The sequence below is a fragment of the Phocoena sinus genome, chromosome 2, assembly GCF_008692025.1.
Source record: "Phocoena sinus isolate mPhoSin1 chromosome 2, mPhoSin1.pri, whole genome shotgun sequence".
NCBI lineage: Eukaryota > Metazoa > Chordata > Mammalia > Artiodactyla > Phocoenidae > Phocoena > Phocoena sinus.
This window is the reverse complement of record NC_045764.1, coordinates 66,617,481-66,632,115: the sequence shown is the minus strand read 5'-3', so window position 1 is coordinate 66,632,115 and position 14,635 is coordinate 66,617,481. Positions and strand designations below refer to the sequence as shown.

Sequence of the window (14,635 nt, the reverse complement as noted above, 5' to 3'; positions counted from 1 at the left end):
TGTTCATCAGTGATATTGGCCTGTAATTTTCTCTTTTTTTGTGATATCTTTGTCTGGGTTTGTCTGGTGATGGTGGATTCATAGAATGAGCTCAGAAGCATTCCTTCCTCTGCAACTTTTTGGAATAGTTTCAGAAGTATAGGTATTAATTCTTTTCTAAATGTTTGGTAGAATTCACCTGTAAAGCCATCTGATCCTGGAGTTTTGTTTGTTGGGAATTTTTGTTTGTTTTATTTTGTTTGTTTTTTTACTGATTCAATTTCAATACTGGTAATTGGACTGTTCACATTCTCCATTTCTTCCTGGTTCAGTCTTAGGAGACTGTACATTTCTAGGAATTTATCCATTTCTTCTAGGTTGTCCATTTTAAGCATTAACAGCCAAAACATAGAAACAATTCAAATATCCACCAACTAATGAATGAAAAAGCAAATGTGGTATATCCACACAATGGAATATTATCTGGCCATGAAAAGAAATGAATTACTGATACATACTACAACATGGATGAATCTTGAAAATAGTATGCTAAGTGAAAGACACAAAGGCCACATACTTTATGATTTCATTTATATGAAATGTCCAGAATAGGCAAGTATATAGAAATAGAAAGTCAATTAGGGTCTAGGGAAAATGGGGACTGGAGAGTGATTGTTAATAGTAATTGCTACTACCAGGTTTCTTGGGGGGGGTGATTAAAATGTTCTAAAATTAGATAGTGGTGATGGTTGTGAACACACTAAAAATCATCAACTTGTACACTTTAAAAATTGTGGTAAAATATACATAACATAAAATTTATCATTTTAACAATTTTAAAATGTACAGTTCAGTGAAATTCAGTACATTTACATTGTTGTGCAACCATCACCACTATATATCTCCAGAACTCTTTTCATATTACAAACTAAAACTCCATAGCCTATTAAACAATAACTCCTCACGCCCTCCTCTCTCCAGCCCTTGGCAACCACCATTCTACTTTCTGTCTCTATGATTTTGACTTCTTTAGGTACCTCATGTAAGTGGATCATACTGTATTTTTCTTTTTGCGAGCAGCTTATTTCACTGAGATAATGTCCTCAAGGTTCATCCAGGCTGGAGCATGTGTAAGAATTTCCTTTCTTTTAAAAGGAAGATAATATTCAGTATATATGTGAATATATACACTGGTTGTATATATTCAGGTTGCTTCAACCTTTTGTGAATAAGGCTGTTATGCACATAGGTGTTCAAAATATCTTTTTAAAACCCTGCTTTCAGTACTTCTGGGTTTATCCCTAGGATTGGAATTGCTGGGTCATAGAGAAACTCTTGTTTTTCATTTTTTTGAGGAACCACCATACTGTTTTCCATAATTGCTGCACTATTTTATCTTCCCACCAGCAATGCACATGGGTTCCAGTTTCTCCATATTCTTGCCAACATTTGTTATTTTCTGTTTAAAGAAAATTTTTTTTAATGATAGTCACCTTAGTGGATGTGAAATGTATCTTACTGTGGGTTTTTTTTTTTATGCTTCACAAATTTGCATGTCATCCTTGTGCAGAGGTCATCCTAAACTCTGTTATCATCTCAATTTTAGTATATGTGCTGCTGAAGCAAGCACTTGTGGTTTTGATTTGCATTTTCAATTGGCTGCTTTTAAGGCATTAGCTCTCTTTTTTATTAATTAATTAAAAAAATTTGGTTGTGTTGGGTCTTAGTTGCTGCAGGTGGGCTCCTTAGTTGTGGCTCACCAGCTCCTTAGTTGTGGCACCTAGGCTCCTTAGTTGTGGCATGTGAATTCTCAGCTGTGGCATGCATGTGGGATCTAGTTCCCAGACCAGGGATTGAACCTGGGCCCCCTGCATTGGGAGCATGGAGTCTTGACCACTGTTTTACCAGGTAAGTCCCCAATTGTTCACTTTTAAAGAGTGAATTTTGTCATATAGTAATTACATCTCAATTTGAAAAAGTGTTCGTTGAGAGACCCTAGAAGCACTGAGCGTGCCTAATGTTCAGATCTTGGCTTCTAAATATCTTTCTTCACTAAAGCAGCCCCAGTCTGGGGCAGAGAAAGTAGAAGGTAAGCCTGGGACATTTCATTGTGCCAAAAAGCAAGGAAGTGCTCAAATAATGATGGGACATGTCTAAAGGACAATGGCCAAATTTGGGACAATTTGAGCATCAGAAAGAACAATGACTGTAATTGTAATATAATGCATAAATAACAATCTATGAATTCATGGTAATAAAAAGGAGAGAGAGAGAGAGAAAAAAAGTGATTCTTTATGGAAGAGGGCAAGGAATGATAGAATTTAAAAATCATCATTTTTTGCAACTCCTAATGAAATAATTGGTTCAAGCAAGGATTAGTAATATATGCTGCAGCCATTAAGTGAACAATTATCAGGAAACCATACATCCACATGGTATCATCCCCAGATTACATATTAATTGCAAATGGAAACACATACCTTTGCAATGGAGAAGTCTGGCGATCACAACTTTAAACAAGTGATCAAATTCAACATGACAAATTGTAGAAAAGCTTGATATTTGTGCTTCCTAATATGAGGCAATATTAAGTACACAACATCAACTATTAAGTATTCTTACTAAAATCGTTTGCCTGAACGTAATCAAGCTTCTCTAGACCTGATCTCCATTTTCTAGGAATTCAGGGGATAGTGGGACAAGTGAAAGGATGCCATGTAGGATATTTTACAAGGCAATTGACCTAAAATCTTCAAAAAGTCAATGCCACGAAGAAAAAGAAACAGCAGCAGCAATGGGTCAAACAGCAGCAGCAATGGGACTGCTGTACAGTCTGTCATACAGAGTGAAGTAAGTCAGAAAGAGAAAAATACTGTATGCTAACGAATATATATGGAATCTTAAAAAAAAAGAAAATGGTACTGATGAACCTAGTTGCAGGGCAGGAATAAAGAGGTAGACATAGAAAACGGACTTGAGGACATGGGGTGGGAGGGCGAAGCTGGGGTGAAGTGAGAGTAGCATCAACATATGTACACTACCGAATGTAAAATAGTTGGCTGGTGGGAAGCAGCCGCATAGCATAGGGAGATCGGCTTGGCTCGGTGCTTTGCGATGACCTAGAGGGGTGGGATAGGGAGGATGGGAGGGAGGCTCAAGAGGGAGGGGATATAGGGACACGTGTATGCATATGGCTGATTCGCTTTGTTGTGCAACAGAAACTAACACAGTATTGTGAAGCAATTATACTCCAGTAAAGATCTATTTAAAAGAAAAAAGACATTTGAGAGACCGAATTAAACAATAACAACCGCAACAAAACATAACACCTGTTCAGTAAGGGCCTACTGCTGACTGCATATACATTTTGTAAATTGATGCTAAAATGATGCAGGCACATTATTTATCATGCTTCAATGATAATCTAAAATACTCATTGTTAAAATTTTTTAATGAATGTAAATTTTTATTGTAAATCTCTTTCATATTCCCTCCCTTATGGGAAAAGAAATTATAATCACATAAAGGGCTGTGCCTGAAAGCAGATAATATAGCATGTGCTTCATGATATTTGTATGATTTATCACTAAATCACAGATTCAACCGGGAAGAAAATAGAAATGTATGGAACAATTTTTCATGTCATTAGGCAAGTAAAATCATTCCACTTGTTAATGCCATTAACTGCAGTATGGGCCACTTCATAACATAATATTTCTAGACAAAGTGAAGCTTTAAAATAGCACTGTCCTTGGGACTTCCCTGGTAGTCCAGTGGTTAAGACCCCACTCTTCCAATGCAGGGTGTGTGGGTTCTATCCCTTGTTGGGGAACTAATATCCCTCAGCTGCGCCATGGCCAAAAAAAAATAAGTGTATATGAAAAAAAATAGCACCGTCCAACAGAAATGTAATGCGATCCACAAAGTGAACCCATATATAATTTTACTTTTTTTAATAGTAATGTTTAAAAAGTAAAAAGAAATAGGTAAAATGAATTTTAATGATATATTTTATTTAATCCAATATATCCAAATCATTATCATTTCAATAAGTAATCAATATAAAAATTATTTAAGAGATACTTTACATTCTTTGATATAAGTGTCTCTGAAATCTGGCATATAATTTACACTTTCAGCACATTTCAGTTTGGACTGGGCACATTTCATATACTCAATAGTGGCTTCTCTGTTGGACTAGACAGTGCAGGTCTAGAATATAAACTGAAATACTGAGTCTAAATAGGATTGGTTTTAAGTGCTACAGATGAGCAATATCAAATACAGAATTTTCAAAAGTGAACTTTCCTAACATGTACTTTTGATTTGTTTTGGTACTAAAATGTTTTGTCAGGGGTGAAAAAATAAGCTGACAAATTCTGTTAACCTACCAAGTGATTAATATTTTTGCACTTAAGATAAAAGAGTGGAGATGACAGTGGTGATGGAGGGGAAGAACCTCCAATTTTACACATCTGCATTCAATATCACTAAACACGGAACTAGCTTATACAGTCTGCCATGAGTGTCTGAATGCAAGGGACGTAAATGTTCCAAATCCTACCAATTCTCCCTTCAAATCAGCTAACCTTTTAGGTTCACTACCCAGACCTTAACCCAAGTTCTTTTCCATTGGCACCTGGGCAGGTAGAGAAGGCTTCTCTGTTTTCTCTGCTCCGGAAATTGCCCCAGCTCTGCCTCACAGGTACCACCAGGTCTGTCCTCCTTTTCCACATCCTGCCTCACAGACCCTCCTGTATGTGCAGCTCCAGCCACCTCACTGTGACCCAGCCATCCTGGGTGGACAGATTCTACTATCTGGCCTAACCCTGTCTTTCCACCTCGAATGCTATCTTCCCTCAGTAACCCAAGCTCACCCCTGATGTTGCCCTTTCTATCACATCATTTCCCTCAGCTAAGACATTCTTCCCTCCGTCTGGCTAGTTAAGTTCTATTTGCCTTCCCCCGCTTGGTGTAAATTTCATTTCTTTCAAGGAAGTTTTGTTGTTCAGACTGTTGGCAGTCTGCTTTCCCCTCCTTCTCCACGTTGGGTCACCTGTCCTCCGTGCCATTCACTGTCTCGTGATTGCCCCCATGTGTATGTTACCTTGCTCGGGAGCCTGCAGGGCCAGGTCACTGAGTCCTGCATATTGCGACCTCTTTGTTCTCCCCTCAGCATCCTGCGCAGGGCAGAGCCCACAAGAGGCTCGCAGTTACTCACAGGACTTCCTTCCCGAGGCCTCTCCACAGTGCCGAGATGTCTAGAAAGTCAAAAAACACGCTTAATGCTCGTACTTGAAAAAAGTGTCAGGGCCATGGGAAGCATTTGCTTTTTGTGGTAGATTGATTGCAAAAATATCCTCAGTTCTTCAACCTGTCCTGTATCCATGCCTGTTGTTATGTGACTTTGTGGCTCCTCCTACCAGGAGGTGGACCCCGCTTCCCCAGCCTTGAATCTGGGTGGGCTATGTGACTTGCTTTGGCCATGAGAATGAGGCAGAAGAGACAAAGCACCAGTTATGAACCTAGGCCTCCAGGTAAACACGGTCAGAAGTCTGGGCTCCCACATGCTGGTCTCACTGCCAATAACCAATGAGGATACTAGGGCAAGACACTTCACCTCCTGGGTTTCCATTTCCTCATCCATGAAATAAAGAGATCCAACCAGGATAATCCTAAAGAGACTTCTAGGTCTTTATCATTTCATGTTCATGAAAACTATGAATATATGTATATTATATATAGCTGCTCTCACCCAACTAGACTACTGAATTAAAATTTTGCCAGCCATTGTGGAAAATGGAAGTATTCTACACATGCAACAGATAATCGAGACATTGTGTCCACACAGTCTTAGCAATCATTAATAAAATCTTGAACCATCTTTGGAAATAGTCACTAAAAAAAGCAACTAGTATTTGCCAGGTGATTTCGTGTACCCTCGTCTCATTGAATTCTCACAACTCTGTAAGATTAAGATGGATAATCTCTCTTTACATTGGGGGAAACAATCCCCAAATTAATTCAGTTACCTTCAGGTACTTGGGTGTGAAGACAACCTACTAAAACACTTGTAAAGGTGGTAAATTTTAAATCCCTTAATCCTCTTCCTTCAGAGTTTATGCCAAGGGGAAGGTCCACAGTCAGGGATTTCCTTATAACTTCTGTTTCTTTGGGAAGTTCTCCCAGCTAGAGCCTGTCATAGCCAGATGGCCAGGGACCCACAATTCACAGAATAACATTCGCATTTAAATTGTAAATGTCATATACCAATAAGTTCATATCTCTCTTTACAAAGTACACTTACAGCTTTAAACTGTGGCCCTTTAATGAACATCAGTACTGATAGTGCACTGTAATTCATATTCTCATAAGTAGCTAGTAAATAAAACGTAAAGAATTGCATGTTTTGCCTTTTTATAAAGGTCACATTTGTTACATATAAACACTTAAAATATGCTATAATTTTTGTAACCCTAATTTGAAATTTCTTTATGTTGATATAGACTTGATAAAAGGAAGAAATGTGCTGTCTACTAAGAGAAACAGTTTCCACCTTCATCTGAGCCCTTTAGGGTATGGAGAACACTGCTCTTATAGGATGGCTGGTTTCATATTAGCTCTTTCTAGAGAAGAACAGAATACACCTAGTTTTTTTCCAGTGCCTAAGTAGGCAATTGCTCTAGAAGGATGGTGGTCTACACATACTCCAATCCAATTCTCCCCCCACTGCCCAAATCACACAGTGAACCTATTGACTCACCAATTCAAAGAAGCATTTAACAAAAACAAAACCAAAACTTCAGATGTAGATGTCTGCTTCTAGCTATGGCAGAGGAGCTGGTATCAGAGTTATTCTCCTGCTGAAAACCACTATGAAAACTAGACTTGCTTAAAAGCTGGGTTTTTTTTAAATTGAAATATAGTTGATTTACAATACTGTGTTAGTTTCAGGTGTACAGCAAAGTGATTCAGTTTTATATGTATTTTTTCAGATTATTTTCATTATAGGTTATTACAAGATATTGAATATAGTTCCCTGTGCTATATAGTATATCCTTGTTGCTCATGTATTTTACGTATACGTAGTTTGTATCTGTTAATCCCATACTCCTAATTTATCCTTCCCCTGCTTTCCCCTTTGGTAACCATAAGTTTGTTTTCTATGTCTGTGAGCCTGTTCCTTTTCTTTTCTTTTTTTGGCCATGCTGTGCAGCTTGTGGGATCTTAGTTCCCCAGCCAGGGATTTAACCTGGGCCCTCAGCAGTGAAAGCGTGGAGTCCTAACCACTGGACCGCCAGGGAATTCCCATGTTTCTGTTTTGTATATAGGTTTATTTGTATTATTGTTTTAGATTCCACATGTAAGTGATATAGTATTTGTCTTTCTCTGTCTGACTTACTTCACTTAGTACGATATTCTCTAGGTCCATCCTTGTTGCTGCAAGTGGGAATATTTCATTCTTTTTTATGGCTGAGTAATGTTCCACTGTATATATATACACCTTAAGCCAATTGTCTGTTGATTGGCACTGGGTTGTTTCCATGTCTTGGCTATTGTAAACAGTGCTACTATGAACATTGGGGTGTACCTATCTTTTTGAAGTAGAGTTTTCATCTTTTCTGTATATATGCTCAGGAGTGGGATTGCTGGATCAGATGGTAACTCTATTTTTAGTTTTTAAAGAACCTCCATATTGTTTTCCATAGTGGCTGCACCAATTTACATTCCCACCAATGGTGTAGGAGGGTTCCCTTTTCCCCACACCCTCTCCAGCATTTATTATTTGTAGATTTTTGATGATGCCCATTCTGACTGGTGCGGGATGATATACCTCATTGTGGTTTTGATTTGCATTTCTCTAATAATTAGCAATATTGAGTGTTTTTTCTTGTGACTGTTGGCCATCTGTATGTCTTCTTTGGAGAAATGTCTGTTTAGGTCTTCTACCCATTTTTTTAATTGGGTTGTTTTGTTTTTTTGATATTGAGTTGCATGAACTGTTTGTATATTTTGTATATTAACTCCTTGTTGGTTACATTGTGTGCAAATATTTTCTCCCACTCCGTAGGCTGTCTTTTCATTTTGTTGATGGTTTCATTTGCTGGGCAAAAGCTTTCAAGTTTGATTAGGTCCCATTTGTTTATTTTTGCTTTTTATTTATTTTGCCTCAGGAGACTGATCTAAGAAAATATTGCTACAATTAATGTCTAAGAATGTTTTGCCAATATTCTCTTCTAGGAGTTTTATGGTGTCATGTCTTATATTTAGGTCTTTCAACCGTTTTGAGTTCATTTTTGTATATGGTGTGAGGGAGTGTTCTAATTTCATTGATTTACATGTAGCTGTCCAGCTTTCCCAACACCGCTTGTTAAAGAGACTGTCCTATCTCCATTGTATATTCTTGCCTTCTTTGTTGTAGATTAATTGACCATAGTGTGTGGGCTTATTTCTGGGCTCTCTATTCTGTTCCATTGATCTATATGTCTGTTTTTGTGCCAGTACCATGCTGTTTTGATAACTGCAGCTTTGTAGTATTGTCAGAAGTCTGAAAGGGTTACGCCCCCAGTTTTTTTCCTCAGGATTGCTTTGGCAATTCTGGGTCTTTTGTGCTTCCATATAAATGTTAGAATTATTTGTTCTAGTACTGTGAAAAATGTCATGGGTATTTTGATGGGGATCACATTAAATCTGTAGATTGCCTTGGGTAGTATGGCCATTTTTTTTTTTTTTTTTTTTGCAGTACGCATGTCTCTCACTGTTGTGGCCTCTCCCGTTGCGGAGCACAGGCTCCGGACGCGCAGGCTCAGCGGCCATGGCTCACGGGTCCAGCTGCTCCACAGCATGTGGGATCTTCCCAGACCGGGGCACGAACCCGTGTCCCCTGCATTGGCAGGTGGACTCTCAACCACTGCACCACCAGGGAAGCCCTGTATGGCCATTTTTAACAATATTAATTCTTCCAATCCAAGAGCATGGGATACCTTTCCATTTCTTTGAATTACCTTCAGTTTCCTTTAATAATGTTTTATAGTTTTCAGTGTAAAGGTCTTTCACCTCTTTGGTTAAATTCCTAGGTATTTTTTTAATGCGATTTTAAATGGGATTTTTAAAATCTTTCTCTTTCTGATATTTCATTGTAAGTATAAAGAAATGCAACAGATTTCTGTATATTAATCTTATATCCTGCTACCTTGAGGAATTCGTTTATTAGTTCTAATAATTTTTGTGTGGAGTGTTTTAGGACTCTGTATATCAAGTATCATGTCATCTGCAAATAGTGACAGTTTACCTCTTTCCTTCCAATTTGAATACCTTTTATTCCTTTTTCTTGTCTGATTGTAAAACGATTTTTTTTGTTTTTTTTTGTTTTTTTTTTTTATCTTTTGAAGGCATTCGAGAGTAAGCAAGATAGCTAGGACTTGAAGGACTATTGTCCTCAAGCAGAGAGAAGTGCATTGATTGTGTTCTACATTCTTAGTGACTTTTTCCTCTCAGAGTGGTTGCCAATTCACAGTTCTGGCCACAGAGACTGAATATAAAGCAGAAGCATAGAACCTGCAGCAAGTTTACTGGGCTAAGGGAGACAAAAATTGGAGTTCAGGGCTACCTAGGTAGGTGGGATTTGAGGGGAAAAGATCCCGGAAGAGAGAGAAATACAAAGAAGTGAGCCTGAAATTCTATTTATAATCCCATCTCAACATTTGTTGACACTTAAACTGAGCTCATGAGATTCCAAGAAAATGAACATAAAGTTACCAAGGGGCTAAAGAGCTAAGCAGAGATTTTGGCAGTCTCACATTTATGAGGAGACACATGTAGGAGTTTAAAGTTCACCAACTGAGACCCATGAACAGGTACTGCTCTAGAGGTAAATGCACACTGGACATAGACCAGCTTTAACTTGACCAAGGTGATCTGCCTTAATCTGTCTGTCTGCCAGTGTGAGGAGGGCATCCATGCAGGAAGTTGGCCTAAGGCCCAGTGTAGGAGCCAGAACAACATGGGGAGGGTATTTCATTGCAGAGCTGCCAGCACAGGGTGACAAGGGTGTCCATGGGGCAGGGGAGGGGTAGGCTGGCATAGGAAATGCATTCACAAGTGGGGGTGGCCCATCCTGGGGACTCAGAGCCCAAGAAGGGTGAGGAGGATATCCCAATAGAGAGGGGAAGGGGCCGTCTTGAGTGTAAGGTCCTGAGCAGGGTGGGGAAGGAAATCACATGGGGTTGTTGGGGAGGCCCAGAGTTGGGTTTCAGAGCCTGAGCAGTGGAAAGGTGGGCATCCATGTAGAAGGCCAGCCTGGCATAGGGTGTTGGAGCCCAAGCAGGGAGAGGAGGGTGTTCATGCAGTGGGCTTGTCCTATGTGAGAAGTCAAAACCTGAGTGGGAATTTTGCAGGAGAGAGGGGCTGGTGGTGGTGATGCAAAATTGGTTATATAACTAAGGATGAATGGAGCCACGTTTCTCACTATTAGAGAAAGGCGTTACAAACATGACTTGAATAAACCCTGTGATGTTGGATTGGAATTCAAGGTATTGGTGTGAGCTTATAGTTTTCAATAGAGATAGAAATAAATGTGTGTGTGTGTGTGTGTGTGTGTGTGTGTGTGTATACGTATGTATTCTCTTGCTCTGTCTACTGAAAGGACCTGGGAGAAGGAACATCCCAACATGAATAAGCACAAGTAAGCCTGGGATATGTTCTGATGGAAAGCCAGGAGGTACTCAAAAATGATAGGACTATGTCAAAAAGACACTGATAGTAATTTGAAGGGATTCCCATTAGTCAAGTCAGGGACAATTTGAGAATCAAAAACATAATAATAGTAATGGATAATAACCATTTAATTAATCAGGAATTTCATACTGATATAAATAGGTAAACAAATTGGTGGAAAGTTTGATGAGGAGGATATTACATAGTTTAAAATTACTTCCCCCTAAATATTTATTAATTACAAACGGCAATAGAGCAACTTTAACTACATACTGTATGATTCCATTTATATGGCATTATGAAAAGGCAAAACTACAGAGATGGAGAACAGATCAGTGGTTGCCAGGTATTAGGGGCGGAGGGAGGGCTTCACTACAGTGTTTCTGGAGTAATATTTTATGGCGTGATGAAACTGTTTGCATCTCATCTATGGTAATGGTTACATGATTCTATGTATTTGTCCAAGCTTATAGAACTGTGCATCAAATAGTGGAAAAGCCTGAGAGACAACACCTTAATCAAAGTGAACACCATCAGTAATGGGACAAACTGAAGCCCTGTGATCCCTGAGGGGATGCAACGAGAAGAATGCAGCATCACTTTTGTGATATTCCCGCCAAAGATGCATAACCTGAGAACTCGTCTGGAGGTTCTAGCAGGGGAACACAGCTATACCCTTGGTGGAAGATCAGTCCTCCCCTTTCAGGGAAGTTCGTCCTCTTTGACCCAGTCAGTGTGCAGCTTTGGGAGGAAGCATGTGGAACCATGATCAAGGACGGGGACACCCACCCAGCCAGCCAGATCAGATCAACCCTGGCAATCAACAGGGTGACAGATGTCACAAGCAGATCGCTCTCATATCCTAAAGATGCATAAACTGCATCTAATCATGAAGGAGCATCTTACAAACCCCAATTGACCCACATTCAGCAGAATACCTGCCCTGTGATCTTTAAAAGTGTTAAAGTCAGGAAAGTCATGGAAACACGAGAAAGTCTTCTATAATTTTCAGCCGCAAATCATGTACATATTTTGTTAGATTCATGTCTAGGTATTTCATTTGCTTTTGAGTGGTTATAAATGGTCTTGTGTTTTTAATTTTTTTTTCACATCTTTGTTGTTAGTATATTGAAGTATGTTTGATTTTTGTGTGTTGATTTTGTAGCCTGAAACCCTGCTGAAGTGTTGTTTCTCAGACTTTCCTTGAACATACTTTAGAATTCCATCTGACCTCTCTACACTGATTTTTTTAAAAATCCCACAAGTGCCCTGAGCCCTGCGCTTCAGGCAGTCAGAGATCTGCGCTGGGCTGAGAACCCTGGAGTCTTGGCGTTTGGCTTGCTGTGCATTCGGCCACTGAACCTCTTTCGTTAGCACTTCTAACAAAGCCAGGACCTCGGGAAATGCTGGGGAAGCCTTCCGGTCGCAGGAAGGTGTAAGTCCAGTGTTTTGAAGCAAAGACTCTGGAAGAGTTGCACAAGTCTTTCCTGCTTCATTTTCCAGCACCTCATACACGGCGTCGGCCTCGCAGAAGAATATGAAAGATATTCATTGTAACTGTGAGGAGAGGCATCTGAAGGCTGGTCCTGGGGAAAATTTTCCGGAGGTGGATCAAAAAAGATCTTGCTACTGAACTGCCCTGGAGCCCGAGGGGAGGGCGGCCTCACTGGAGCTGCTGGCTCTGGAGGAGCCCCACCAGCCGAAGCCGCGACAGTACTTGGGACCGCCGGCGAGTTGTTTCAACAAGTAACTTAAAGACAAAATGTAAAAACAAGGAGGTTTGTGCCTGAGATCATGTTCATGTGAAACCAGGGATGGCCACCTTGTGCCAGGAGTTGCCAGTCTGCCACCTGCTAAAGAAGAGGATGTGTCACCAATACCTGCCGTTGGAATTTCTCCCCGGGCAGAGAGTACAACTTGGAGGAGCTTCAAGATGGCGGAAGAGGGCTTCCCTGGTGGTGCAGTGGTTGAGAGTCCGCCTACCGATGCAGGCGACACGGGTTAGTGCCCCGATCCGGGAAGATCCCACATGCCGCGGAGCGGCTAGGCCCGTGAGCCATGGCCGCTGAGCCTGCGCGTCCGGAGCCTGTGCTCCGCAGCGGGAGAGGCCACAACAGTGAGAGGCCCGCGCACCGCAAAAAAAAAAAAAAAAAAGATGGCGGAAGAGTAAGACGCGAAGATCACCTTCCTCCCCACAACGACATCAGAAATACATCTACATGTGGAACAACTTCTACAGAACACCCACTGAACACTGGCAGAAGACCTCAGACCTCCCAAAAGGCAACAAACTCCCCAGGTACCTGGGTAGGACAAAAGAAAAAAGAATAAACAGAGACAAAAGAATAGGGACGAGACCTGCACCAGTGGGAGGGAGCTGTGAAGGAGGAAAGGTTTCTACACACTAGAAGCCCCTTCGCGGGTGGAGAGGGTGGGTGGCGGAGGGGGGAAGCTTCGGAGCCGCAGAGGAGAGCACAGCAACAGGGGTGCAGAGGGCAAAGCGGAGAGATTCCCGCACAGAGGATTGGCGCCAACCAGCACTCACCAGCTAGAGGCTTGTCTGCTCAGCCGCCGGGGCGGGCGGGGGCTGGGAGCTGAGGCTCGGGCTTCGGAGGTCGGATCCCAAGGAGAGGGCTGGGGTTGGCGGCGTGAACACAGCCTGCAGGGGGTTAGTACACCGCGGCTAGCCGGGAGGGAGTCCGGGAAAAAGTCTGGACCTGCTGAAGAAGAGGCTGTTTCTTGCCTCTTTGCTTCCTGGTACGTGAGGAGAGGGGATTAAGAGCGCCGCTTAAAGGAGCTCCAGAGACGGGCACGAGCCGCGGCTGAGAGCGCGGACCCCAGAGACGGACATGAGACGCTAAGGCTGCTGCTGCCGCCACCAAGAAGCCTGTGTGCGAGCACAGGTCACAGTCCACACCTCCCCTCCGGGAGCCTCTACAGCCCGTCACTGCCAGGGTCTCGTGATACAGGGACAACTTCCCCGGGAAAACGCACGGTGCACCTCAGGCTGTGCAATGTCACGCAGGCCTCTGCCGCCGCAGGCCCGCCCCGCACTCCGTACCCCTCCCTCCCGCAGCCTGAGTGAGCCAGAGCTCCCGAATCAGCGGTTCCTTTAACCCCATCCTGTATGAGAGAACAGACGCCCTCTGGCATCCTACACGCAGAGGCGGGGCCAATCCAAAGCTGAATCCCAGGAGCTGTTCGAACAAAGAAGAGAAAAGGAAATCTCTCTCAGCAGCCTCAGAAGCAGCGGATTAAATCTCCACAGTCAATTGATGTACCCTGCATCTGTGGAATACCTGAATAGACAATGAATCATCCCAAATTGAGGAGGTGGACTTTGGGAGAAACGATATATATATTTTTTCCCCCTTTTTCTCTTTTTGTGAGTGTGTATGTGTATGCTTCTGTGTGTGATTTTGTCTATATAGCTTTGCTTTTACCGTTTGTCCTAGGGTTCTGGTTTTTTTTGTTGTTATTACTTTAAAATTTTTTTCATGATAATTATTTTAATAACTTTTATTTTATTTTATTCTTTCTTTTTTTTCTCCCTTTTATTCTGAGCTGTGTGGAGGACAGGCTCTTGGTGCTCCAGCCAGGCATCAGGGCTGTGCCACTGAGGTGGGAGAGCCAACTTCAGGGCACTGGTCCAAAAGAGACCTCCCAGCTCCACGTAATATCAAACGGTGAAAATCTCCCAGAGATCTCCATCACAACACCAGCACCCAGCTTCCCTCAACGACCAGCAAGCTACAGTGCAGGACATCCTATGCCAAACAACTAGCAAGACAGGAACACAATCCCATCCGTTAGCACAGAGGCTGCCTAAAGTCATAATAAGGCCACAGACACCCCAAAACACACTACCAGACGTGGACCTGCCCACCAGAAAGACAAGATCCAGCCTCATCCACCAGAACACAGGCACTAGTCCCCTCCA

At 41.8% G+C, this 14,635-nt stretch overlaps 1 non-coding gene across 1 annotated transcript; it reads right to left on the bottom strand.

The window, feature by feature from the left end:
• Positions 1–1,504: 1,504 nt before the first annotated feature.
• Positions 1,505–1,609, bottom strand: LOC116750080. Its single transcript, XR_004348816.1, has one exon. It is a non-coding gene; the product is annotated as a U6 spliceosomal RNA (small nuclear RNA).
• Between the last annotated feature and the right edge of the window lie 13,026 nt (positions 1,610–14,635).